Source organism: Oncorhynchus nerka, linkage group LG28 (genome assembly GCF_034236695.1).
Source record: "Oncorhynchus nerka isolate Pitt River linkage group LG28, Oner_Uvic_2.0, whole genome shotgun sequence".
NCBI classification, from domain to species: Eukaryota; Metazoa; Chordata; class Actinopteri; order Salmoniformes; family Salmonidae; genus Oncorhynchus; species Oncorhynchus nerka.
In genome coordinates this window covers 13,640,629-13,666,915 of record NC_088423.1, presented here as the reverse complement: position 1 = coordinate 13,666,915, position 26,287 = coordinate 13,640,629, and the positions used below count along the sequence as shown (strand labels likewise).

The 26,287-nt window shown below is 45.9% G+C and overlaps 1 pseudogene; it reads right to left on the bottom strand.

The window, feature by feature from the left end:
• LOC115113820 (transformation/transcription domain-associated protein-like) overlaps nucleotides 1-26,287 on the bottom strand; it is a 170,218-nt pseudogene that overhangs the window by 39,631 nt on the left and 104,300 nt on the right.

Genomic DNA, 26,287 nt, shown 5'->3' with positions numbered 1-26,287 from the left:
GCGCCTGGGGACACGCAGGGCCTGGGTTAACCTCCACATCATCCGAGGAACAGAGGAGGAGTAGGATGAGGTATGGCTAAAGGCTATCAAAACTGGTTGTCTAGTGCGTTGGGTACAGAGAATAAAAGGAGCAGATTTCTGGGCGTGGTAGGATAGATTCAGGGCATAATAAAAGTTAGCAGGCCAGGGCTAGTAGAAGCGTCTGCTCTGACGTCGGGCAAAGGCCGGTTGAGGGCACAATGGATGGAATTACGTTGGCAGACCAGCTGTGATGGAACGGCGGGGCTCCGTATCGACAAAGGGTCCAGGCCAGTTGACAAAAGAGGTATTGTAGCTGGAGTAATTTTGATTGCTAGCCGGGAGATGCTTTGGGACAAGGGCGTTAGCCACTATAGCCACTCTGTAGCAGCTAGCTAGCAGTGATGATCCGATGCAAAGGTCCAGAGCTTACGGCAAGAATCCTGTGGTGTAGTGGATTCTAGTCGTGTTAACGAAGAGTCCGGGAGGCATCAGCTGTGTAGCCGAGTGATCATAGGGTCCAATGAGCAGGCCGGGAGATGGGCCTGGCTTAAGGCTAGCTTCGGGGCTGCGCCACTCGGTGGCAGCTAGCTAGCTGTGATGATCAGGATTAATGGTCCAGGGCTTACCCAGGAATCCAGTGTTGTGGTGGATAAAAACAGTCCGATAGTGGCAGGCTGGCAAGTATTATCCAGGCTTAAAGCAACTGGTGTCTGTGCAAAAGGTAAAGGCCACTAGCAGTGGCTAACAATGACTTAATAGCTAGTAGCTATTTAGCTTCTGATGGCTAGCTTCAGATGGAGATTCTGGCTATAAGGTCTAAAAATAGCAGATCCATATCACATTGGGTGAGGTGGGTTGCCAGAAGGTATATTTAATTTAAAAATGGAAAAAGAGATTGAAAATATATTGAACTATATACAAAAATGATGAAAAATGTAAAATGTACACGGGAGAACGACAAACAACTTCTACACTGCTACACCATCTTGGATCAGCTTGATCTCCCCCTTTAAATAAAGGACTAACCGTGACTGCCTTCCAAGCAATAGGAACCTCCCCAAAGAGGAGAGACAGGTTAAGAAGGACTAACCGTGACTGCCTTCCAAGCAATGGGAACCTCCCCAATAGGTTAAGAAGGTCAGAGATAGAAGAAATCCAGCCCAGTCACGGACCAGGATGTCTTGCTCCCAGGCAGACTAAATAACTTTTTTGCCCGCTTTGAGGACAATACAGTGCCACTGACATGGCCTGCAACGAAAACCTGCGGACTCTCCTTCACTGCAGCCGGGGTGAGTAAGACATTTAAACGTGTTAACCCTCGCAAGGCTGCAGGCCCAGACGGCATCCCCAGCCGCGCCCTCAGAGCATGCGCAGACCAGCTGGCCGGTGTGTTTACGGACATATTCAATCAATCCCTATACCAGTCTGCTGTTCCCACATGCTTCAAGAGGGCCACCATTGTTCCTGTTCCCAAGAAAGCTAAGGTAACTGAGCTAAACGACTACCGTCCGTAGCACTCACTTCCGTCAACATGAAGTGCTTTGAGAGACTAGTCAAGGACCATATCACCTCCACCCTATCTGACACCCTAGACCCACTCCAATTTGCTTACCGCCCAAATAGGTCCACAGACGATGCAATCTCAACCACACTGCCTTAACCCATCTGGACAAGAGGAATACCTATGTGAGAATGCTGTTCATCGACTACAGCTCGGCATTCAACACCATAGTACCCTCCAAGCTCGTCATCAAGCTCGAGACCCTGGGTCTCGACCCCGCCCTGTGCAACTGGGTACTGGACTTCCTGACGGGCCGCCCCCAGGTGGTGAGGGTAGGCAACAACATCTCCTCACCCGCTGATCCTCAACACTGGGGCCCCACAAGGGTGCGTTCTGAGCCCTCTCCTGTACTCCCTGTTCACCCACGACTGCGTGGCCACGCACGCCTCCAACTCAATCATCAAGTTTGCGGACGACACAACAGTGGTAGGCTTGATTACCAACAACGACGAGACGGCCTACAGGGAGGAGGTGAGGGCCCTCGGAGGGTGGTGTCAGGAAAATAACCTCACACTCAACGTCAACAAAACTAAGGAGATGATTGTGGACTTCAGGAAATAGCAGAGGGAACACCCCCCTATCCACATCGATGGAACAGTAGTGGAGAGGGTAGCAAGTTTTAAGTTCCTCGGCATACACATCACAGACAAACTGAATTGGTCCACTCACACAGACAGCATCGTGAAGAAGGCGCAGCAGCGCCTCTTCAACCTCAGGAGGCTGAAGAAATTCGGCTTGTCACCAAAAGCACTCACAAACTTCTACAGATGCACAATCGAGAGCATCCTGGCGGGCTGTATCACCGCCTGGTACGGCAACTGCTCCGCCCTCAACCGTAAGGCTCTCCAGAGGGTAGTGAGGTCTGCACAACGCATCACCGGGGGCAAACTACCTGCCCTCCAGGACACCTACACCACCCGATGTTACAGGAAGGCCATAAAGATCATCAAGGACATCAACCACCCGAGCCACTGCCTGTTCACCCCGCTATCATCCAGAAGGCGAGGTCAGTACAGGTGCATCAAAGCTGGAACCGAGAGACTGAAAAACAGCTTCTATCTCAAGGCCATCAGACTGTTAAACAGCCACCACTAACATTGAGTGGCTGCTGCCAACACACTGACACTGACACTGACTCAACTCCAGCCACTTTAATAATGGGAATTGATGGGAAATGATGTAAATATATCACTAGCCACTTTAAACAATGCTACCTTATATAATGTTACTTACCCTACATTATTCATCTCATATGCATATGTATATACTGTACTCAATACCATCTACTGTATCTTGCCTATGCTGCTCTGTACCATCACTCATTCATATATCCTTATGTACATATTCTTTATCCCCTTACACTGTGTATAAGACAGTAGTTTTGGAATTGTTAGTTAGATTACTTGTTGGTTATTACTGCATTGTCGGAACTAGAAGCACAAGCATTTCGTTACACTCGCATTAACATCTGCTAACCATGTGTATGTGACAAATACAATTTGATTTGATTTGATTTTGAGATAGGATTGGTGATTATAGGGGCAGCAACCTTAAAGAAGAAAGGGTCTATACCATCTGACCCAGATTATTTTTTGGGGTCAAGTTTAAGGAGCTCCTTTAGCACATTGGACTCAGTGACCGCCTGCAGGGAGAAACTTTGTAGCGGGGCAGGAGAAAAAGATGGAGGAGCATCGGGACTAGTTGCATTAGAAGGGGTGGGAGATGAGGAAATGATATACATTTATATTACCTCAATTACTCGTACCTGTTACGAATCCCTTTTGGCCCGACAGTCTAGGGGGGATGGTAATGAGACCCGTAACATAACTCATGCAAATTATTATTGTGACAAAGTAAAAGTGTGCACGAAATAACCACGACAACAGAAATCTACCGTCAAACTCTAGGTTTATTTATAAACACACGGTAATGGGGGGAGCAGGAAAAGGGGCTGAGCTGGACCCAAGAAAAGAAACAATAAGTATTCAAAAACACCCCTAAGCTAGACTAGCCTACTTTAACAACAGCTAACTAACTAACCAAAAATACAGTGGGTGGTCCGCCCAGTTCTAACTAGTGTATTTAACAAAGTTCACCTACGGGTAGTGTATGCCCATGGGCGACTTGTCTTGGTTTCCCCCTTTTCCCACCAGCAACAAACAAACACCATAACCAAAAACAATACTCACAGGTGATGACAAAGTGCTATGGAGGTGCTTTAAACAAAAGAGAGGTTTAAGACACAAAGCGAGAGTGAAACACAGAGACCTACAGACATGGCATTTACAGAGAGATTGAGCTCTAGAACAAACAAATGATGGGGTTTTTAAACCATGGGGAAGGAACTGTGATAGGGTAGGAAATAGGAGGAGGTGTGTCTTCTGATTGATGATTGATTGTTGACTGATTGGGGAGTGATGGTTTTCACCTGTGAGGGGAGAAGGAGAGAAAAGAAACACACACACAGGATACACACACACACAGGATAACTGTATCCGTAACACTCCCACCCTTAAAAGAGCAACCCTAGGGGTTGCGACTACAGTATTTCAATGAATACTCACAACAAAGCAACAACCTTGCAAAACATACAGAAATCATTTTCACACACGAGACAAAGCATCTGCCAACACATTATCAGAACCCTTTATAAAGGTCACACCTTTCACTGGCAACATAGGGCGTACCCCCACTCTGAATATTCCACTGATTAACTCAGAGTGTACTTTCACAAAGTGCAATGGCACTGGGACAAAACCCATTTCAATACCCTGCACTAACACACTGGAACCACAGTATGTATCGTCAGATAAGGGCAACACATCAGACAATATAAACGACTGCGCCGCACCAGTATCTCTAAGGATTTTAACCGGTCGTTGAGACGCTTCGTCATTCGTTAGGGACACAAACCCTCGAAAATGAATGGTTCATAACTGCGGTCGGGGACTGAGACTTTCAAACTACAGTTACCCTGAGGCACCTGTTTTGTTGCAGACCTCACAACCGTGCAATTAGAGCAACACCTGTTGGTGGCTTGGCACGAAGAGGCATCCCTTGTTTGCGTTTAAGCAGGAAGCAATCATTAATCATATGTCCTACTTTATGGCAATAGAAACAGGGACGCTCATTCTTCTGGCGTGCTTGATATACTACTGCTGGCCGACTAGGGCTAAAGGTAGGAAACTCAGTGGCTCTACTCTCAGTTTGAGCCGAAAACACACTCTTGTGCGTCAACACAAACTCGTCTGCCAACACAGACGCTTCTGCCAGGGAGGATACTTTCTGTTCGTTTAGGTAAACTACAATGCGTTCGGGTAAGCAATTTTTTAAACTCTTCCAACAAGATTAACTCCCGGAGAGAGTTGAAATCAGTTACCTTACTAGCAGCATGCCATTTATCAAACAGATTTCCCTTGTCTCTAGCAAATTCCACATAAGTCTTACTAGAAGACTTTCTATGAGACCTAAATCTCTGTCGGTATGCCTCAGGCACAAGCTCACAGGCACGAAGAACAGTAGCTTTGACCACTTCGTAATTCAAACTGTCCTCCAGAGGTAACGCTGACAAAACCTCTTGGGCTTTACCAGTTAATTTACACTGAAGTAATAGGCACCATACCTCTTCAGGCCATTTCAATGCTACGGCTATACGCTCAAATACACAAAAATAGGAGTCAACCTCTGACTCTCTGAACAAAGGTACTAAGGCAATCTGCCTACTAATGTCAAACGTGTTTGACACAGCAGGTGAGGACGGCTCACAAACAGGCACAGTAGGACCGGAGGCTAGCCTCGCTGTCTCTGCCTCCAGTTCCATCTGGCGCATTTTGAACTCCAACTGCCTTTGTTCTCTGTCTGCCTCAATTTTACACATCTCCAAATGCCGTTGTTCTCGTGCTTTTTCTGCCTCTATTTTACACATCTCCAAATGCCGTTGTTCTCGTTCTTTTTCTGCCTCTATTTTACACATCTCCAACTGGAGAGTCTCTTGCCTAATTTGGGCTCTCTCTTCCACCTCCAGTTGGAACTGTGCTAAACGGACATCCCTCCTGGCATCACCATTTGACAGTGGGGAGAGTGGCTCAAAACGGGACAATGTGGCTGGTGTTTTAGCCTCTCCCTCATTATCAGACACCAATGGGCTTACAGGAGCAACAACATCCCTACAGGGGTCCCTTTTGGCCCGACAGTCTAGGGGGATGGTAATGAGACCCGTAACATAACTCATGCAAATTATTATTGTGACAAAGTAAAAGTGTGCACGAAATAACCACGACAACAGAAATCTACCGTCAAACTCTAGGTTTATTTATAAACACACGGTAATGGGGGAGCAGGAAAAGGGGCTGAGCTGGACCCAAGAAAAGAAACAATAAGTATTCAAAAACACCCCTAAGCTAGACTAGCCTACTTTAACAACAGCTAACTAACTAACCAAAAATACAGTGGGTGGTCCGCCCAGTTCTAACTAGTGTATTTAACAAAGTTCACCTACGGGTAGTGTATGCCCATGGGCGACTTGTCTTGGTTTCCCCCTTTTCCCACCAGCAACAAACAAACACCATAACCAAAAACAATACTCACAGGTGATGACAAAGTGCTATGGAGGTGCTTTAAACAAAAGAGAGGTTTAAGACACAAAGCGAGAGTGAAACACAGAGACCTACAGACATGGCATTTACAGAGAGATTGAGCTCTAGAACAAACAAATGATGGGGTTTTTAAACCATGGGGAAGGAACTGTGATAGGGTAGGAAATAGGAGGAGGTGTGTCTTCTGATTGATGATTGATTGTTTACTGATTGGGGAGTGATGGTTTTCACCTGTGAGGGGAGAAGGAGAGAAAAGAAACACACACACAGGATACACACACACACAGGATAACTGTATCCGTAACAGTACCCCTGCACATTGACTCGGTACGAGCACTCCTTGTATATAGCCTCGTTATTACCTCAACTACCTCGTACCCTGACACGGTACCAGTACTCCCTGTATATTCTTGTTATTACCTCAACTACCTTGTACCCCAGTACCAGTACTCCTTGCATATAGCCTAGTTATCACCTCAACTACCTCATACCCCAGTATAGTACTCCTTGTATATACCCTTTTTATTACCACACTACCTCGTACCACAATACCAGTGCTCAGGATCCTCGTTATTACCTCACTACCTCGTACCCCAGTACCAGTACTCTAGAGCCTCATTATTACCTCACTACCTTGTACCCCAGTAACAGTACTCTAGAGCCTCGTTATAACCTCACTATCTCGTACCCCAGTACCAGTAGTCTGGAGCCTCATTATTACCTCAAATCTAATTTATTTATATAGCCCTTCGTACATCAGCTGATATCTCAAAGTGCTGTACAGAAACCCAGCCTAAAACCCCAAACAGCAAGCAATGCAGGTGTAGAAGCACAGTGGCTAGGAAAAACTCCCTAGAAAGGCCAAAACCTAGTAAGAAACCTAGAGAGGAACCAGGCTATGTGGGGTGGCCAGTCCTCTACTGGCTGTGCCGGGTGGAGATTATAACAGAACATGGCCAAGATGTTCAAATGTTCATAAATGACCAGCATGGTCCAATAATAATAAGGCAGAACAGTTTAAACTGGAGCAGCAGCACGGCCAGGTGGACTGGGGACAGCAAGGAGTCATCATGTCAGGTAGTCCTGAGGCATGGTCCTAGGGCTCAGGTCCTCCGAGAGAGAGAGAGAGAAAGAAAGAGAGAAAGAGAGAATTACAGAGAGCACACTTAAATTCACACAGGACACCGAATAGGACAGGAGAAGTACTCCAGATATAACAAACTGACCCTAGCCCCCCGACACATAAACTACTGCAGCATAAATACTGGAGGCTGAGACAGGAGGGGTCAGGAGACACTGTGGCCCCATCCGAGGACACCCCCGGACAGGGCCAAACAGGAAGGATATAACCCCACCCACTATGCCAAAGCACAGCCCCCACACCACTAGAGGGATATCTTCAACCACCAACTTACCATCCTGAGACAAGGCCGAGTATAGCCACAAAGATCTCCGCCACGGCACAACCCAAGGGGGGTGACGCACCCCTCCCAGGGACGGTATGAAAGAGCCCCAGTAAGCCAGTGACTCAGCCCCTGTAATAGGGTTAGAGGCAGAGAATCCCAGTGGAAAGAGGGGAACCGGCCAGGCAGAGACAGCAAGGGCGGTTCGTTGCTCCAGAGCCTTCCGTTCACCTTCCCAATCCTGGGCCAGACTAGACTCAATCATATGACCCACTGAAGAGATGAGTCTTCAGTAAAGCCTTAAAGGTTGAGACCGAGTTTGCGTCTCTTACATGTGTAGGCAGACGGTTCCATAAAAATGGAGCTCTATAGGAGAAAGCCCTGCCTCCAGCTGTTTGCTTAGAAATTCTAGGGACAATTACGAGGCCTGCGTCTTGTGACCGTAGCGTACGTGTAGGTATGTACGGCAGGACCAAATCAGAGAGATAGGTAGGAGCAAGCCCATGTAATGCTTTGTAGGTTAGCAGTAAAACCTTGAAATCAGCCCTTGCCTTAACAGGAAGCCAGTGTAGGGAGGCTGGCACTGGACTAATATGATCACATTTTTTGGTTCTAGTCAGGATTCCAGCAGCCGTATTTAGCACTAACTGAAGTTTATTTAGTGCTTTATTCGGGTAGCTGGAAAGTAGAGCATTGCAGTAGTCTAACCTAGAAGTGACAAAAGCATGGATTAATTTTTCTGCATAATTTTTGGACAGAAAGTGTCTGATTTTTGCAATGTTACGTAGATGGAAAAAAGCTGTCCTTGAAATGGTCTTGATATGTTCTTCAAAAGAGAGATCAGGGTCCAGAGTAACGCCGAGGTCCTTCACAGTTTCATTTGAGACGACCGTTCAACCATTAAGATTAATTGTCAGATTCAACAGAAGATCTCTTTGTTTCTTGGGGCCTAGAACAAGCATCTCTGTTTTGTCCGAGTTTAAAAGTAGAACGTTTGCAGCCATCCACTTCCTTATGTCTGAAACACATGCTTCTAGCGAGGGTAATTTTGGGGCTTCACCATGTTTCATTGAAATGTACAGCTGTGTGTCATCCGCATAGCAGTGAAAGTTAACATTATGTTTTCGAATGGCATCCCCAAGAGGTAAAATATATAGTGAAAACAATAGTGGTCCTAAAACGGAACCTTGAGGAACACCGAAATTTACAGTTGATTTGTCAGAGGACAAGCCATTCACAGAGACAAACTGATATCTTTCTGACAGATAAGATCTAAACCAGGCCAGAACTTGTCCGTGTAGACCAATTTGGGTTTCCAATCTCTCCAAAATAATGTGGTGATCGATGGTATCAAAAGCAGCACTAAGGTCTAGGAGCCCGAGGACAGATGCAGAGCCTCGGTTTGATGCCATTAAAAGGTAATTTACCAACTTCACAAGTGCAGTCTCAGTGCTATGATGGGGTCTAAAACCAGACTGAAGCATTTCGTATACATTGTTTGTCTTCAGGAAGGCAGTGAGTTGCTGCGCAACAGCCTTTTCTCAAATTTTTGAGAGGAATGGAAGATTCGATATAGGCCGATAGTTTTTTATATTTTCTGGGTCATGGTTTGGCTTTTTCAAGAGAGGCTTTATTACTGCCACTTTTAGTGAGTTTGGTACACATCCGGTGGATAGAGAGCCGTTTATTATGTTCAACATAGGAGGGCCAAGCACAAGAAGCAGCTCTTTCAGTAGTTTAGTTGGAATAGGGTCCAGTATGCAGCTTGAAGGTTTAGAGGCCATGATTATTTTCATCATTGTGTCAAGAGATATAATAATAAAACACTTGAGCGTCTCTCTTGATCCTAGGTCCTGGCAGAGTTGTGCAGACTCAGGACAACTGAGCTTTGAAAGAATACGCAGATTTAAAGAGGAGCGCGTAATTTGCTTTCTAATAATCATGATCTTTTCCTCAAAGAATTTCATGAATTTATCACTGCTGAAGTGAAAGCCATCCTCTCTTGGGGAATGCTGCTTTTTAGTTAGCTTTGCGACAGTATCAAAAAGGAATTTCGGATTGTTCTTATTTTCCTCAATTAAGTTAGAAAAATAGGATGATCGAGCAGCAGTAAGGGCTCTTCGGTACTGCACGGTACAGTCTTTCCAAGCTAGTCGGAAGACTTCCAGTTTGGTGTGGCGCCATTTCCGTTCCAATTTTCTGGAAGCTTGCTTCAGAGCTCGGGTATTTTCTGTGTACCAGGGAGCTAGTTTCTTATGAGAAATGTTTTTAGTTTTTAGGGGTGCAACTGCATCTAGGGTATTGCGCAAGGTTAAATTGAGTTCCTCAGTTAGGTGGTTAACTGATTTTTGTCCTCTGGCGTCCTTGGGTAGACAAAAGGAATCTGGAAGAACATCAAGGAATCTTTGTGTTGTCTGTGAATTTATAGCACGACTTTTGATGTTCCTTGGTTGGGGTCTGAGCAGATTATTTGTTGCAATTGCAAACGTAATAAAATGGTGGTCCGATAGTCCAGGATTATGAGGAAAAACATTAAGATCCACAACATTTATTCCATGGGACAAAACTAGGTCCAGAGTATGACTGTGACAGTGAGTGGGTCCAGAGACATGTTGGACAAAACCCACTAAGTCGGTGATGGCTCCGAGAGCCTTTTGGAGTGGGTCTATGGACTTTTCCATGTGAATATTAAAGTCAACAAAGATTAGAATATTATCCGCTATGACTACAAGGTCCGATAGGAATTCAGGGAACTCAATGAGGAACGCTGTATATGGCCCAGGAGGCCTGTAAACAGTAGCTATAAAAAGTGATTGAGTAGGCTGCATAGATTTCATGACTTGAAGCTCAAAAGATGAAAACGTCTTTTTTTTTGTAAATTGAAATTTGCTATCGTAAATGTTAGCAACACCTCCGCCTTTGCGGGATGCACGGGGGATATGGTCACTAGTGTAGCCAGGAGGTGAGGCCTCATTTAACACAGTAAATTCATCAGGCTTAAGCCATGTTTCAGTCAGGCCAATCACATCAAGATTATGATCAGTGATTAGTTCATTGACTATAATTAGCCCTATTTTGAGATGTGAGGTATCATGATCTCTTTCAATAATGACAGGAATGGAGGAGGTCTTTATCCTAGTGAGATTGCTAAGGCAAACACCGCCATGTTTAGTTTTGCCCAACCTAGGTCGAGGCACAGACACGGTCTCAATGGGGATAGCTGAGCTGACTACACTGACTGTGCTAGTGGCAGACTCCACTATGCTGGCAGGCTGGCTAACAGCCTGCTGCCTGGCCTGCACCCTATTTCATTGTGGAGATAGAGGAGTTAGAGCCCTGTCTATGTTGGTAGATATGATGAGAGCAGCCCTCCATCTAGGATGGAGTCCGTCACTCCTCAGCAGGTCAGGCTTGGTCCTGTTTGTGGGTGAGTCCCAGAAAGAGGGCCAATTATCTACAAATTCTACCTTTTGGGAGGGGCAGAAAACAGTTTTCAACCAGCGATTGAGTTGTGAGACTGTAGAGCTCATCACTCCCCCTAACTGGGAGAGTGCCAGAGACAATTATTCGATGCCGACACATCTTTCTAGCTGATTTACACGCTGAAGCTATGTTGCGCTTGGTAATCTCTGACTGTTTCATCCTAACATCGTTGGTGCCGACGTGGATAACAATATCTCTATACTCTCTACACTCACCAGTTTTAACTTTAGCCAGCACCATCTTCAGATTAGCCTTAACGTCGGTAGCCCTGCCCCCAGGTAAACAGTGTATGATCGCTGGATGATTCGTTTTAAGTCTAATACTGCGGGTAATGGAGTCGCCAATGACTAGAGTTTTCAATTTGTCAGAGCTAATGGTGGGAAGCGTCGGCGTCTCAGACCCCGTAACGGGAGGAGTAGAGACAAGAGAAGGCTCGGTCTGACTCCGACTCGCTGCTTAGTGGGGAGAAACGGTTGAAAGTTTCTGTCGGCTGAATGAGCGACACCGGTTGAGCATTCCTACAGCATTTCCTTCCAGAAACTGTGAGAAAGTTGTCCAGCTGCGGGGACCGTGCGAGGGGATTTATACTATAACGTTACTATCTGTACTTACTGGTGGCACAGACACTGTTTCATCCTTTCCTACACTGAAATTACCCATGCCTAACGATTGCGTCTGAAGCTGGGTATGCAGCCCAGCTATCCTCACCGTAAGGCGATCGTTCTCCTGTATATTATGAGTACAGCGACTGCAATTAGAAGGCATCATGTTAATGTTACTACTTAGCTTCGGCTGTTGGAGGTCCTGACGAACCATGTCCAGATAAAGCGTCCGGAGTGAAAAGGTTGAGGGAAAAAACAAAAATATAAACGGTAATTAAAAAGTAAAAACTGTAAAGTTGTCAGGTAGCAAAATACGTTGGCAACAAAACGCACAGCAACACGTAAACAAGGCTGCAAGTTGTGACCGGAAATGGCGAACTACCTCGTACCACAGTACCAGTACTCTACAGCCTCTTTATTGTTATTGTGTTACTATTTCCTTTTTAGTTGTATTTTTTTGTTATTTTCAAAATAAAAAATCTTACTTTTTAACTCTGCATTGTTGGGAAAGGGCTCATAAGTAAACATTTCATGGGAAAGTCTACACCTGTTGTGATGAATACATTTAGATTTGATCTAACTAGCCATGTGCTTTTAATTTATTTTTAGCTGATATGGGAATGTATACACAAGCAGCATATCAAACTGGGACAATGTTTTATGTTACACCAGCAAATATAATATTATTTGCCAGAGATGTGGGAAGCTAAAAAGGCTAGCTAGCTTGCTACATTTTTATCCAGGGTGAAAGCATCTAGCTAGACTGCCAGCTAGCTACTACAAGCAAGGGAAGGTGACTCTTCCTTGCTTTCACAAAATGAAAAGACAAACATTTTAAAACATTGCTATCATGTTAACAAAAGGTTTCCGCTAATCCAAAAATCCCACTACACCCACGTGCACACACTCACGTAGATCGATGGAGTGAAGCTTGTAGTAACCTTAAGTGTCAGATTAAAGATGAAAGGAGGAAGAAGGAGAGAAGGAAGAATGAGAGGAAGTTGAGATCAGGCGATGAAGGATGTCATATTTTGGAGGGGGTGAGGAGGAGGGGTGTTAGATTGTCTAAAGGAATGTTAACGCTGTGATTCATCTCTCCTCTACCTCTCAGGGCTAACCTTCATTAATATTTCACTGTCCGTTTTTAAAACATCCCGCCGTGCACCTGAATCCCGCGGAGAAACACTAAATTATTCAGCATCGCTGAGATAAAGGCTTCCATCCATTTAAAAAGTGCTTTGCTGCTTTTTTTTTATTTCACAGAAAGACACTCAACCTTTTACCCTTCACTTATCACAGGGCAAGGAGGCATGAGGAGGGGGGAAAGGCCTCACCCATTCACTCCCCAAATACCAAACGCCAAAAGACATTCAAAAACCTCTCCTTGATGTCTCTCCACTCATGTAATAGGTAAAGGGAACGCTGGATCAAAAAAAGGTTGAGGAAGCCTGATTTAATAACTAACAAAGCCATATTTCTATTCCATTAAGCACTTGACGTGGGATTGACTAACTATCCTTAATATGGTGTGTTTCAGACAGATTCTGAGATCAGAAAGATACTAACTGGCATCCAACCCAAACCCTAACTGGCATCCAAACTTACTTAGGTGGTGTGCTGTCAATTAGGCCTTACAACTGCTCTCTCGACTCTGCTCTCCCTTCTCTCACACTCTCTATTTCCCACTCTACCGGCTGGATGAGGGGTGTTTGACGTAGCCATCTATTCTTTGAAGCTCACGCCACTTTAAATAATACTTAATTAACGGAAAGCAAATTAGCCACCTACTTTAATTTGCAGCTCTGTTCCTGCACTGCAGATGCGTTTGATATGAACTTAATAATCATTCCTTCCATAAATAATTTGAAAAGGCTCACTGGAGAGAGGGGAAGAGGGGGAAGCCAATAAATGAGAGGAGAGGAATATGAATGGTTAATTTGATAAATCCAAAGTGCTAGAGAGAGGCCACTCTGGCACTGATTGCTGTTAATCTATCTTTATTAGGCTGACATGGCGGCACTCTTATGCGCACACACACCCCTTTCCCCTCAGTCACGGACACAGACACACATGGACAGATACATATGGGGGAAAAAAAATCACATTTAAGAGTGATGAGGCGGGGAAGGCTGATTGCTTGTGGTACAGGAAGGTCCACAGCTTGCCCGTCCCTGGTACAAAAAAGTTGAGAAAGTTGAGAAACACTATATACGGAAGAGTGCTTTGGTCCTCCTCGTTTTGTTCTGTTAATTAACCAATGAACCCCTTTGCCAAAGACTACCAGTCTACAAAGATCTATTATTGTGTACCCTAGCAACGCTTACCTTCCTTTTTATACTGTAGATTTCTAATTCTGATGGGGTGTGCTGTAGACAGATGGGCTTATTCTATGGACGTGAGGTGACCACAGGCATAGAATTATATATTAGAATTCAATAGGATCTCTGTGGGTACAGGTGTGTTGTGGGTGGTCACAGGTATGTTGTAGTAGACAGATTGACGTACCTGGCTGATGAGGTTGAGCAGAGGTTTGCCCTATGACCCCACCAGGAAGTTCAGGAGCTGTGGTATCCATGCCAATGGGCGGCACCCCGATGCAGTACTTGTCCACAGCATCCGCCAGGGTGTTCTTGTCATGGAAACTCAGCAGCCACAGCACCTGGGGATGGAGGGATGAAAAAGGGCAGGAGAGAGAGATAGAGAGGGGGGGTGAGAATAGTGACACCGTTAGAGGGAGGTTGTCATCAACATTTCAATGGTAACTAAAGGGCTTAATTGCCTGTAGTATCATCACTGGACCATCTCTGCAGCTTAGATCAGTGGCACACATGAACAGTGAAAGGGAGAGGGGGAGGTTGCTTTCTTGGCAAGCTCTAGCCACTTCGAGAAGGGGAGTAGAGAGAGGGGTCACTGAGTAGGTGAACTCCCTCCTGGGGGGACTGTTGATGTAAACATAACTCCCCCCCTGCCCCTCCACCTTCCTGGCCCTCTACCCCTTTCAACCAGCCAGACAGGCCACACAGCTTGTGTATGATTACTGATAATGCTACCAGGACCAGACCCAGAGTGCGTCCCAAATGGGACCCTATTCTCTATATAGTGCACTACTTTTGACCAGAGCCCTAGGGGTCCTGGCCAAAAACAGTTAACTACATAGGGAATAGGGTGCCATTTGGGACACAATGCAGTTACCATGCCCCAGCCAGCCATCTCATCTCTTCATACAATACCAAGGGCAACAGACCCCCCTATCTTTGTGTGTGAGTGCATCGTTTAATGTTCATCCCCAGAAACGCCAACCCATAGGAAATGGAATGGCCTGTGATTATTTCTGTGAAAGGTGATTACAGTATTTGTGGGATGGACAATATAACAGCACATACTGGAGAGGGAGAGACTGTTGTCCTGTTAGTCTTTCAATTTGAATACAGGCCATCTTCATCTTAATGACACCCTATTGCCCATTTAGTGCATTATATGCTGTTGTCCAGTTCCACCATCACCCAAGGAAGATCAACTACAGTATCTTATCTGGACATACACTACATGACCAAACGTTTGTGGACACCTGCTCGTCAAATGTCTCATTCTGGTCCCCTCTTTGCTGCTATAACAGCCTCCACTCTTCTGGGAAGGCTTTCCACTAGATGTTGGAACATTGCTGCGGAGACTTGCTCCAATCAGCCACAAGAGCATTAGTGTGGTCGGGCACTGATGTTGGGCGATTAGGCCTGGCTCAAAGTCAGCATTACAATTACTCTCAAAGGTGTTTGATGGGTTTGAGTTAGGTCAGAGCTCTGAACAGGCCAGAAAAGTTCTTCCACACCGATCTCGACAAACCATTTCTGTATGAACCTTGCTTTGTGCACGGGGGCATTGTTTAATGCTGAAATAGGAAAGGGCCTTCCCCCAAACTGTTGCCACAAATTTGGAAGCACTGAAACGTCTAGCATGTCATTGTATGCTGTAGCGTTAACATTTCCCTTCACTGGAACTAAGGGGCCTACCCCAAACCATGAAAAACAGCCCCAGACCATTATTCCTCCTCCACCAAACTTTGCAGTTGGCATTATGCATTGGGGCAGGTAGCGTTCTCCTGGCATCCGCCAAACCCAGATTCGTCCGTCGGACTGCCAGATGGGGAAGCATGATTAGTCACTCCAGAGAACATGTTTCCACTGCTCCAGAGCCCAATGGCGGTGAGCTTTACACCAGACGACGCTTGGCATTGCATATGATAATCATCAACTCGACCAGTATCCCTTCTTTCTTTTCTCTCCAAAACTCTTGAACGTGCCGTCCTTGGCCAGCTCTCCCGCTATCTCTCTCAGAATGACCTTCTTGATCCAAATCATTCAGGTTTCAAGACTAGTCATTCAACTGAGACTGCTCTTCTCTGTATCACGGAGGCCTCCGCACTGCTAAAGCTAACTCTCTCTCCTCTGCTCTCATCCTTCTAGACCTATCGGCTGCCTTCGATACTGTGAACCATCAGATCCTCCTCTCCACCCTCTCCGAGTTGGGCATCTCCGGCGCGGCCCACGCTTGGATTGCGTCCTACCTGACAGGTCGCTCCTACCAGGTGGCGTGGCGAGAATCTGTCTCCTCACCACGCTCTCACCACTGGCGTCCCCCAGGGCTCTGTTCTAGGCCCTCTCCTATTCTCGCTATACACCAAGTCACTTGGCTCTGTCATAACCTCACATGGTCTCTCCTATCATTGCTATGCAGACGACACACAATTAATCTTCTCCTTTCCCCCTTCTGATGACCAGGTGGCGAATCGCATCTCTGCATGTCTGGCAGACATATCAGTGTGGATGACGGATCACCACCTCAAGCTGAACCTCGGCAAGACGGAGCTGCTCTTCCTCCCGGGGAAGGACTGCCCGTTCCATGATCTCGCCATCACGGTTGACAACTCCATTGTGTCCTCCTCCCAGAGCGCTAAGAACCTTGGCGTGATCCTGGACAACACCCTGTCGTTCTCAACTAACATCAAGGCGGTGGCCCGTTCCTGTAGGTTCATGCTCTACAACATCCGCAGAGTACGACCCTGCCTCACACAGGAAGCAGCGCAGGTCCTAATCCAGGCACTTGTCATCTCCCGTCTGGATTACTGCAACTCGCTGTTGGCTGGGCTCCCTGCCTGTGCCATTAAACCCCTACAACTCATCAGAACGCCGCAGCCCGTCTGGTGTTCAACCTTCCCAAGTTCTCTCACGTCACCCCGCTCCTCCGCTCTCTCCACTGGCTTCCAGTTGAAGCTCGCATCCGCTACAAGACCATGGTGCTTGCCTACGGAGCTGTGAGGGGAACGGCACCTCAGTACCTCCAGGCTCTGATCAGGCCCTACACCCAAACAAGGGCACTGCATTCATCCACCTCTGGCCTGCTCGCCTCCCTACCACTGAGGAAGTACAGTTCCCGCTCAGCCCAGTCAAAACTGTTCGCTGCTCTGGCCCCCAATGGTGGAACAAACTCCCTCACGACGCCAGGACAGCGGAGTCAATCACCACCTTCCGGAGACACCTGAAACCCCACCTCTTTCAGGAATACCTAGGATAGGATAAAGTAATACTTCTCACCCCCCCCCTTAAAAGATTTAGATGCACTATTGTAAAGTGGCTGTTCCACTGGATGTCTTAAGGTGAACGCACCAATTTGTAAGTCGCTCTGGATAAGAGCGTCTGCTAAATGACTTAAATGTAAATGTAAATGTAAATAATCTTAGGCTTGTGTGTGACTGCTCGGCCCATTCTGTGAGCTTGGTTGGCCTACCACTCAGCCATTGTAGATCCTAGACGTTTCCACTTCAGAATAACAGAATTTGCAGCTGATAAACTGACTTGTTGGAAAGGTGGCATCCTATGACAGTGCCTAGTTGAAAGTCACTGAGCTCTTTAGTAATGCCATTCTACTGCCAATGTTTGACTATAGAGATTGCATGGATGTGTGATTGATTTTATACACCTGTCAGCAACAGGTGTGGGTGGAATAGCCAAATCCACTTATTTGAAGGGGTGTCCACATACTTTTGTATACATAATGTATTTCTGAGAACAGTGATCTAACACCACCATATATAATCCATCTACAATAGCTTTTGCTGTAGGACTATTGGCTACAACTGTCCATTGCTCTTTCTGGTACCACAGAGGAGGCTGGGCGGCGTGGTCTGGTCTGGTTGTTAGTGAGGGACAGTCTGAGCTGAGGCTGTGCGGTGTGGTCTGGTCTGGTATTGTTGTTAGTTTGGGTCAGTCTGAGCGAAGCATGAGATTAAAGGAGACTATGGCAGTGATTGGTGGTGAAGAATAGATGGTTTTTCTTTGACATGGATGCTCCACTCGGTGGAACAGAAAAAGAAAGTGCTTCCACTAAATACACCATTTTGAGTTATCTTGGAGAACCTAGTCTAAATAAAGGCTGATGAACACAACTCCTACACGCCGAGAACCATTTGTGGGAGTCAAACTTCACAAGAGTCTTCCTGTTCATCTGTGTGCGAGACCTTCACAGGTAAAAGTGCAAGGCAAGCTTCAACGCCATACAACTCTTCTTCCGTGGCCTCCAACTGCTCTTAAATGCAAGTAAAACTAAATGCATGCTCTTCAACCGATCACTGCCCGCACCTGCCCGCCCGTCCAGCATCACTACTCTGGACGGTTCTGACTTATAATATGTGGACAACTATAAATACCTAGATGTCTGGCAAGACTAAACTCTCCTTCCAGACTCACATTAAGCATCTCCAATCCAAAGTTTAATTTAAATCTAGAATCGGTATTCCTATTTCGCAAACAAAGCCTCCTTCACTCACTCATGCTGCCGAACTTACCCTCGTAAAACTGACTATCCTACCAATCCTTGACTATGGCGATGTAATTTACAAATTAGCCTCCAACACTCTACTCAGCAAACTGGATGCAGTCTATCACAGTACCATCTGTTTTGTCACCAAAACCCCATATACTACCCACCCCTGCGACCTGTATGCTCTCGTTGGTTAGTCCTCGCTACATATTCGTCGCCAAACCCACTGGCTCCAAGTCATCTCTAAGTCTTTACTAGGTATAGCTCTGCCTTATCTCAGCTCACTGGTCACCATAGCAGCACCAACCCATAGCATGCGCTCCAGCAGGTATATCTCACTGGTCATCCCTAAAGCCAATACCTCCTTTGACAGCCTTTCCTTCCAGTTCTCTGCTGCCAATGACTGGAACGAATTGCAAAAATAATTGAAGTTGAAGACTATATCTTATTAACCCTTACTAACTTAAAGCGTTATCAGAGCAGCTTACCGATCGCTTCAGCTGTACACAGCCCATCTGTAAATAACCCATCCAACCAACTACCTACCTCATCCCCATATTTGTTTTTGTTTTTCTGCTCTTTTGCACACCAGTATATCTACTTGCACAACCTCATCTGCACATATATTACTCGTGTAAATTGCTAAATTGTAATTACTTCGCCACTATTGGCCTATTTATTGCCTCACTTCATTTGCACACACTGTATACAGATTGTTCTATTGTATTATTGACTGTCCGTTTGTTTATCCCATGTGTAACTCTGTTGTTGTTGTTTTAGTGCCACTGCTTTGCTTTATCTTGACCAGGTCACAGTTGTAAATGAGAACGTGTTCTCAACTGGCCTACCTGGTTAAATAAAGGTGAAATTAAAAAAATGTCAAAACAACATTTTGTTACCCATAATATTATGGGTAACAAACACACCGTTTGTTACCCATAATATTAGCAGTTGCAAGGCCAAATGTTGGCTAGAGCTCTGTCCTTCATAGAAGCTGCAAGGTTACCAGTAGCTGTGTCTCATGAGGTAGAAGCTGCAAGGTTCCCAGTAGCTGTGCCTCATATGATGTAGAAGCTGCAAGATTACCAGTAGCTGTGTCATATGAGGTAGAAGCTGGAAGGTTACCTGTAGCTGTGCTTAAAATGAGGTAGAAGCTGGAAGGATACCTGTAGCTGTGACATATGAGGTAGAAGCTGGAAGGTTACCAGTAGCTGTGCCTCATATGAGGTAGAAGCTGGAAGGTTACCAGTAGCTGTGCCTCATGTGAGGTAGAAACTGCAAGGTTACCAGTAGCTCAATCAATCAATCAATGAAATGTATTTATAAAGCCATTTTCAGATCAGCCGATGTCACAAAGTGCTTCTACAGAAACCTGGCCTAAAACCCCAAACAGCAAGCAATGCAGATGTTGAAGCACGGTGACTAGGAAAAACTCCCTAGAAAGGCTAGGAAGAAACCTAGAGAGGAACCAGGCTCTGAGGGGTGGCCAGTCCTCTTCTGTCTGTGCCGGGTGGAAATTATAACAGTACATGGCCAAGATGTTCAAATGTTCATAGATGAGCAGCAGGGTCAAATAATAATAATAATCACAATGGTTGTAGAGTGTGCAACAGGTCAGCACCACAAAAGTAAATGTCAGTTGGCTTTTCATAGCCGAGCATTCAGAGATAGAGACAGCAGGTGCGGTAGAGAGAGAGTCGAAAATAGCAATTCCGGGACATGGTAGGACATCCGGTGAACAGGTCAGGGTTCCATAGCCGCAGGCAGAACAGTTGAAACTGGAGCAGCAGCATGACCAGGTGGACTGGGGACAGCAAGGAGTCACTAGGCCAGGTAGTCCTGAGACAAGGTCGAAGGCTCAGGTCCTCCGAGAGGGAATGGAGAGGGATTTAGAGGGAGCATACTTAAATTCACACAGGACACCGGATAAGACAGGAAAAACACTCCAGATATAACAGACTGACCCTAGCCCTCTGACACATAAACTATTGCAGCATAAATACTGGAGTCTGAACAGGATGGGTCAGGAGACACTGTGGCCCCATCCAATGATACCCCCGGACAGGACCGAACAGGCAGGATATAACCTCACCCACTTTGCCAAAGCACAGCCCCCACAACGCTAGAGGGATATCTTCAAACCGCCAACTTACTACCCTGAGACAAGACTGAGTATAGCCCACGAAGTTCTCCCCCACGGCACAAACCCGAGGGGGGCGCCAACCCAGACAGGAAGATCACGTCAATCCACTCAAGTGACGTACCCATCCTAGGGATGGCATGGAAGAACACCAGTAAGCCAGCGACTCAGCCACCATAATAGGGTTAGAGGCAGAGAATCCCAGTGGAGAGATGGGAACCGGCCAGGCAGAGACAGCAAAGCGGTTCGTCGCTCCAGTGCCTTTCCGTTCACCTTCACACCCCTTGGCCAGACTACACTCAATCATAGGACCTACTGAAGAGATGAGTTTTCAATAAAGATTTAAAAGTTGAGACAGAGTCTGCATCTCTCATATGGATAGGCAGACCATTCCATAAAAATGGAGCTCTATAGGAGAAAGCCCTGCCTCCAGCTGTTTGCTTAGAAATTCTAGGGACAATAAGGGGGCCTGCGTCTTGTGACCATAGTGTATGTGTAGGTATATACGGCAGGACCAAAATCAGAGAGATAGGTAGGAGCAAGCCCGCGTAAAGCTTTGTAGGTTAGCAGTTAAACCTTGAAATCAGGCCTAGCCTTAACAGGAAGCCAGTGTAGAGAGCCTAGCACTGGAGTAATATGATCACATTTTTGGGTTCTACTCAAAGTTCTAGCAGCCGTGTTTAGCAATAACTGAAGTCTATTTAGTGCTTTATCCGGGTAGCCGGAAAGTAGAGCATTGTAGTTGTTTAATCTAGAAGTGACAAAAGCATGGATTAGCTTTTCTGCATCGTTTATGGACAGAAAGTTTCTGATTTTTGCAATGATATGTAGATGGAAAAAAGCTGTCCTTGAAATAGTCTTGATATGTTTGCCAAAAGAGAGATCAGGGTCCAGAGTAACACCGAGGACCTTCACAGTTTTATTTGAGATGACTGTACAACAATCAAGATTAATTGTCAGATCCAACAGAAGATCTCTTTGTTTCTTGGGACCTAGAACTAGCATTTCTGTTTTGTCCAAGTTTAAATGTAAAATATTTGCCGCCATCCACTTCCTTATGTCTGAAACACAGGCTTCTATTGATGGCAATTTTGGGGCTTCACCATGTTTCATTGAAATGTACAGCTGTGTATCGTCCTTATAGCAGTAAAAGTTAAAATTATGTTTTCGAATGACATCACCAAGAGGTAAAATATATAGTGAAAACAAACAGTGGTCCTTAAACAGAACCTTGAGGAACACCAAAACTTACAGTTGATATGTCAGAGGACAAACCATCCACAGAGACAAACTGATATCTTTCCAACAGATAAGATCTAAACCAGGCCAGAACTTGTCCGTGTAGACTAATTTGGGTTTCCAATCTCTCCAAAAGAATGTGGTGATCGATGGTATCAAAAGCAGCACTAAGGTCTAGGAGCACGAGGACAGATGCAGAGCCTTGGTCTGACGCCATTAAAAGGAAATTTATCGCCTTCACGAGTGCAGTCTCAGTACTATAAATGGGTCAAAAACAGACTGAAGCATTTCGTATACATTTTTTGTCTTCAGGAAGGCAGTGAGTGCGCAACAGCTTTTTCTAAAATGTTTGAGAGGAATGAAAGATTCGATATAGGCTGATAGTTTTTTATATTTTCTGGGTCAAGGTTTGACTTTTTCAAGAGAGGCTTTATTACTGCAACTTTTAGTGAGTTTGGTACACATCCGGTGGATAGGCAGCCGTTTATTATGTTCAACATATGCTGGCAGGCTGGCTAACAGCCTGCTGCCTGGCCTGCACCCTATCTCATTGTGGAGCTGGAGGAGTTATAGCCCTGTCTATGTTCATAGAAAAGATGATAGCAGCCCTCCAGCTTGGATGGAGTATGTCACTCCTCAGCAGCCCAGGCTTGGTCCTGTTTGTGGGTGAGTCCCAGAAAGAGGGCCAATTATCTACAAATTCTATCTTTTGGAAGGGGCAGAAAACAGTTTTCAACCAGCGATTGAGTTGTTTAACTCTGCTATAGAGCTCATCACTCCCCCTAACTGGAAGGGGCCAGAGACAATTACTCGATGCCGACACATCTTTCCAGCTGATTTATACGCTTAAGCTATGTTGCACTTGGTGACCTCTGACAGTAGCTGTACCTCAAAAAGCTGGAAGGTTACCAGTAGCTGTGCATCATGAGGTATAAACTGGAATATTACCAGTAGCTGTGCCTAATATAGGGATATTACTCTAGCTCATCTGTGTTTGCTTGGATTACACAAGCAGTAGTGGGGAGAACTAAGTTTAACCCACCTCAGCCAGGTACTTACGTGACTTGCTCTCGTTCTGGTATCGGCAGGCATGCATGTAGCAGGTGAGGGCGGACACACCCAGGTGCAGCTGGTGCTCCTTAATGAAGATGTTCTCCAGGTCGTCGTCCCACATGGCCCAGGCCTTCACTAAGACATCATTCATCTGGACCACCACTGATAACACCTTGTCAGCCTCCTCTGACCTGAAGGAGAGGGGGAGTAATGAAGAGAGTGAGAGGGAAGGGGGGATATGGAGAGGAAGGAGAGGGAGATGGAGACGGAGAAGGGAGGATAGAGGAGTGGGGAGGAAGGGGGAATGGCAAGAAAAGGAGAAAGAGGGGAGGGGACTTTGGAGAGGAATGGGGAGAGGGAGAGGAAGCGAGAGAAGGAAAAATAGAGGTGGGAGTATGTTGAGAGGGAGAGAAGGGGGATTCATCTTCCCCTCTTCATCTACAAGGCTCTCCTCCCACCGTTAGCACTTACTGTAGCATGACTTCTGTGAAGGTCTTAATGTGGCATGGATTCTGTGAAAGACTCAATGTGGCATGACTTCTGTGAATGTCTTAATGTAGCATGACTTCTGTGCAGGTCTTAATGTATCATGACTTGTATGCCAGTAAAGGTCAGGAGCTTTTACTGTGGTGAAGTACGTCAAAGTCAGTCTCACGTTATCACAGAGAGCTGATCAATGAGCTTTAATAGCACAGTGACATTGCAGCTTAACAGCATCACAACATTTCATCAACATGTCACAAAGCAGGTTATGGCTCTGTATACTAGATCTGAGAATAAGCTTAAACGCAGAAGAGGCTACAGCTTAGAGAGAAACCAATGCAGATAAACTTGGGAATCCTTGAGGATTCCTTATCCTGCTTCCAAAATCTAGAACTCACAGCTCAAGTGTTCCTTTTATAGGTTAAACATTACGTAAGCAGACACACACATAAAGAGACACCTACGTTTGACCGTTGTGCTATGCAGACTGTGAAAAATATGTTCAACCATCAGTCACTTTCAATGCATCCTCCTCCCCTGTAAGCCATAAACCATAATAATTGTACACCCCATTTGGGACGTGATTAAGGAATAATGGGAAGGCACCCCATAAAAAATAAACATGTCCCTCAGTCAAAATAAAGCCACTTGTCTGTCAACAGAACAAAAGCTCAACAGGGCTTAGTCAAACAACCCCATCGTTTTGGGAGACGTTTCACACATCAAACCGTGAGGAGTAAACACACCTAGTGTAAAATGGCTCCCAGGCCAATCAATTATAATGTGTTATTATAAAAACCTATTTGGCATTGAGATAAAGGAACGTGGAGGCTGATTGCTGTGGGAGTCTGAGCCAGGCCCCTACAGTCACATTGGCCGTGTTAAAGCACATAAACAGTTTCTCCTCAGCGGGAGCAGAGCGGGTAGAGGGGGGGCGAGGAGAGGAGTGGGAGAAGAGGGGAGCGGAGAGAGGCGAGAGGAGAGAGGAGCTGGAGAGGAGAGCGAAGAGAGGGAATGGGATGAGGGGAGAGGGGAGCGGGCTGAGGAGGGAGGAGAGTGGAGCGGGGAGAAACGCCCAGCCGCATGTCAGGTCACACACACACACCACCTAACTGTATGCCCCAAACCTCTACCCCAGGTCTGAACCATGCTGTTCATACTCCCGCAGAGTGAGAGTGTGTTGTGGTGTGTGTGTGTGTGTGTGTGTGTGTGTGTGTGTGTGTGTGTGTGTGTGTGTGTGTGTGTGTGTGTGTTCTTAATGACTGCATTAGGGTCCTACTGCTGAAGATAGGCTAATTTCTGCTGATTCCAGTAAATTGCCAGCGAGTTAATTATTCGGGCGCAGATATTTAATAGCCATCCCCAAATTGTCTTTCACCCTGTGGGGCACCACCATCATGTCAGTGCTGATGAGATGAGTTTGTGCTGAGAGGTGAGGGGGAAGCGGTGTGTGTGTGTGTGCGTGAAAGAGAGATTGGAGTAGGGTACAGAGGGGGTTGTGTGTGTGTGCAAATTTTTTTTTTGTGTGTATGTGTGATTCTGTCTGTCTGTCTGTCTGCTCTAAAGACACCCTTTGCAGTGAGAACATAGTGTAGACACAGGCGCGTGTTGATGACACGGTTAGAAATAAGTGTCTGAGATTATAAATGGAGCCGATAACCAAGTCAACCTGAAGAGTGAGCCTGTCCCCAAGTCAACCCGAAGAGTGAGCCTGTCCCCAAGTCAACCTGAAGAGTGAGCCTGTCACCAAGTCAACCTGAAGAGTGAGCCTGTCCCCAAGTCAACCCGAAGAGTGAGCCTGTCACTAAGTCAACCCGAAGAGTGAGCCTGTCCCTAAGTCAACCCGAAAAGTGAGCCTGTCACCAAGTCAACCCGAAGAGGGAGCCTGACACCAAGTCAACCCGAAGAGTGAGCCTGTCACCAAGTCAACCCGAAGAATGAGCCTGTCACCAAGTCAACCCGAAGAGGGAGCCTGTCACCAAGTCAACCCGAAGAGGGAGCCTGTCACCAAGTCAACACGAAGAGTGAGCCTGTCACCAAGTCAACCCGAAGAGTGAGTATAGATAAGCACATACTTGTTGATCTGGGCCAGGAACATGCCTTTGAGAGCATAGAACTCAGCTGTCGTCCCCTTGGTGAAGTACTTCAGGTTGGAGGTGGAGATGAAAACAACTGTTCACCAAAGATATTCAGCCTCGATTTAAAAAGGGGATATAATACAGGAGGTTGGTGGCACCTTAATTGGGTAGGACGGGCTCATGGTAATGACTGGAGTGGAATCAGTGAAATGGTATTAAATACATCAAACACAGGAAAATATTTGTAGATATACTGTAGGCCTACTGTGAGCGATATGAGTCTTACTAGCGTTGAGTAATGTGCTGTTTAAAGTGTAGGTCTTATTTCTTTCTTTTTATTTGATCTTTTCTTTTACTACATTAAAACCTGTTAGGGATAGGGGGCAGCATTTTCACTTTGGATGAATTGCGTGCCCATAGTGAACTGCATCCTACTCTGTCCTAGATGCTAATATATGAATATTAGTATTACTATTGGATAGAAAACACTCTGAAGTTTCTAAAACGGTTTGAATTATGTATGTGAGTATAACAGAACTCATAGGGCAGGCAAACTTCCAAGTAGGAAGTGGAAATTCTAGGGCTGGTCGAATTTCAAGTCAACGCCTATCCACATCCAAACAAGATATGGATATGTTCGCACTTCTTACGCCTTCCACTAGATGTCAACAGTCAGTAGAACGCGGAATGAAGCCTCTAGTGTGATGTGTGACCGGATGGGAGGGGAATGAGTCAGTGGACTGTCAGAATGCCAGTTCCTGGTTGCGCAAATTACTGTTGATATCGCCTGCGTTCCATGACTCTGTAGACAAAAAC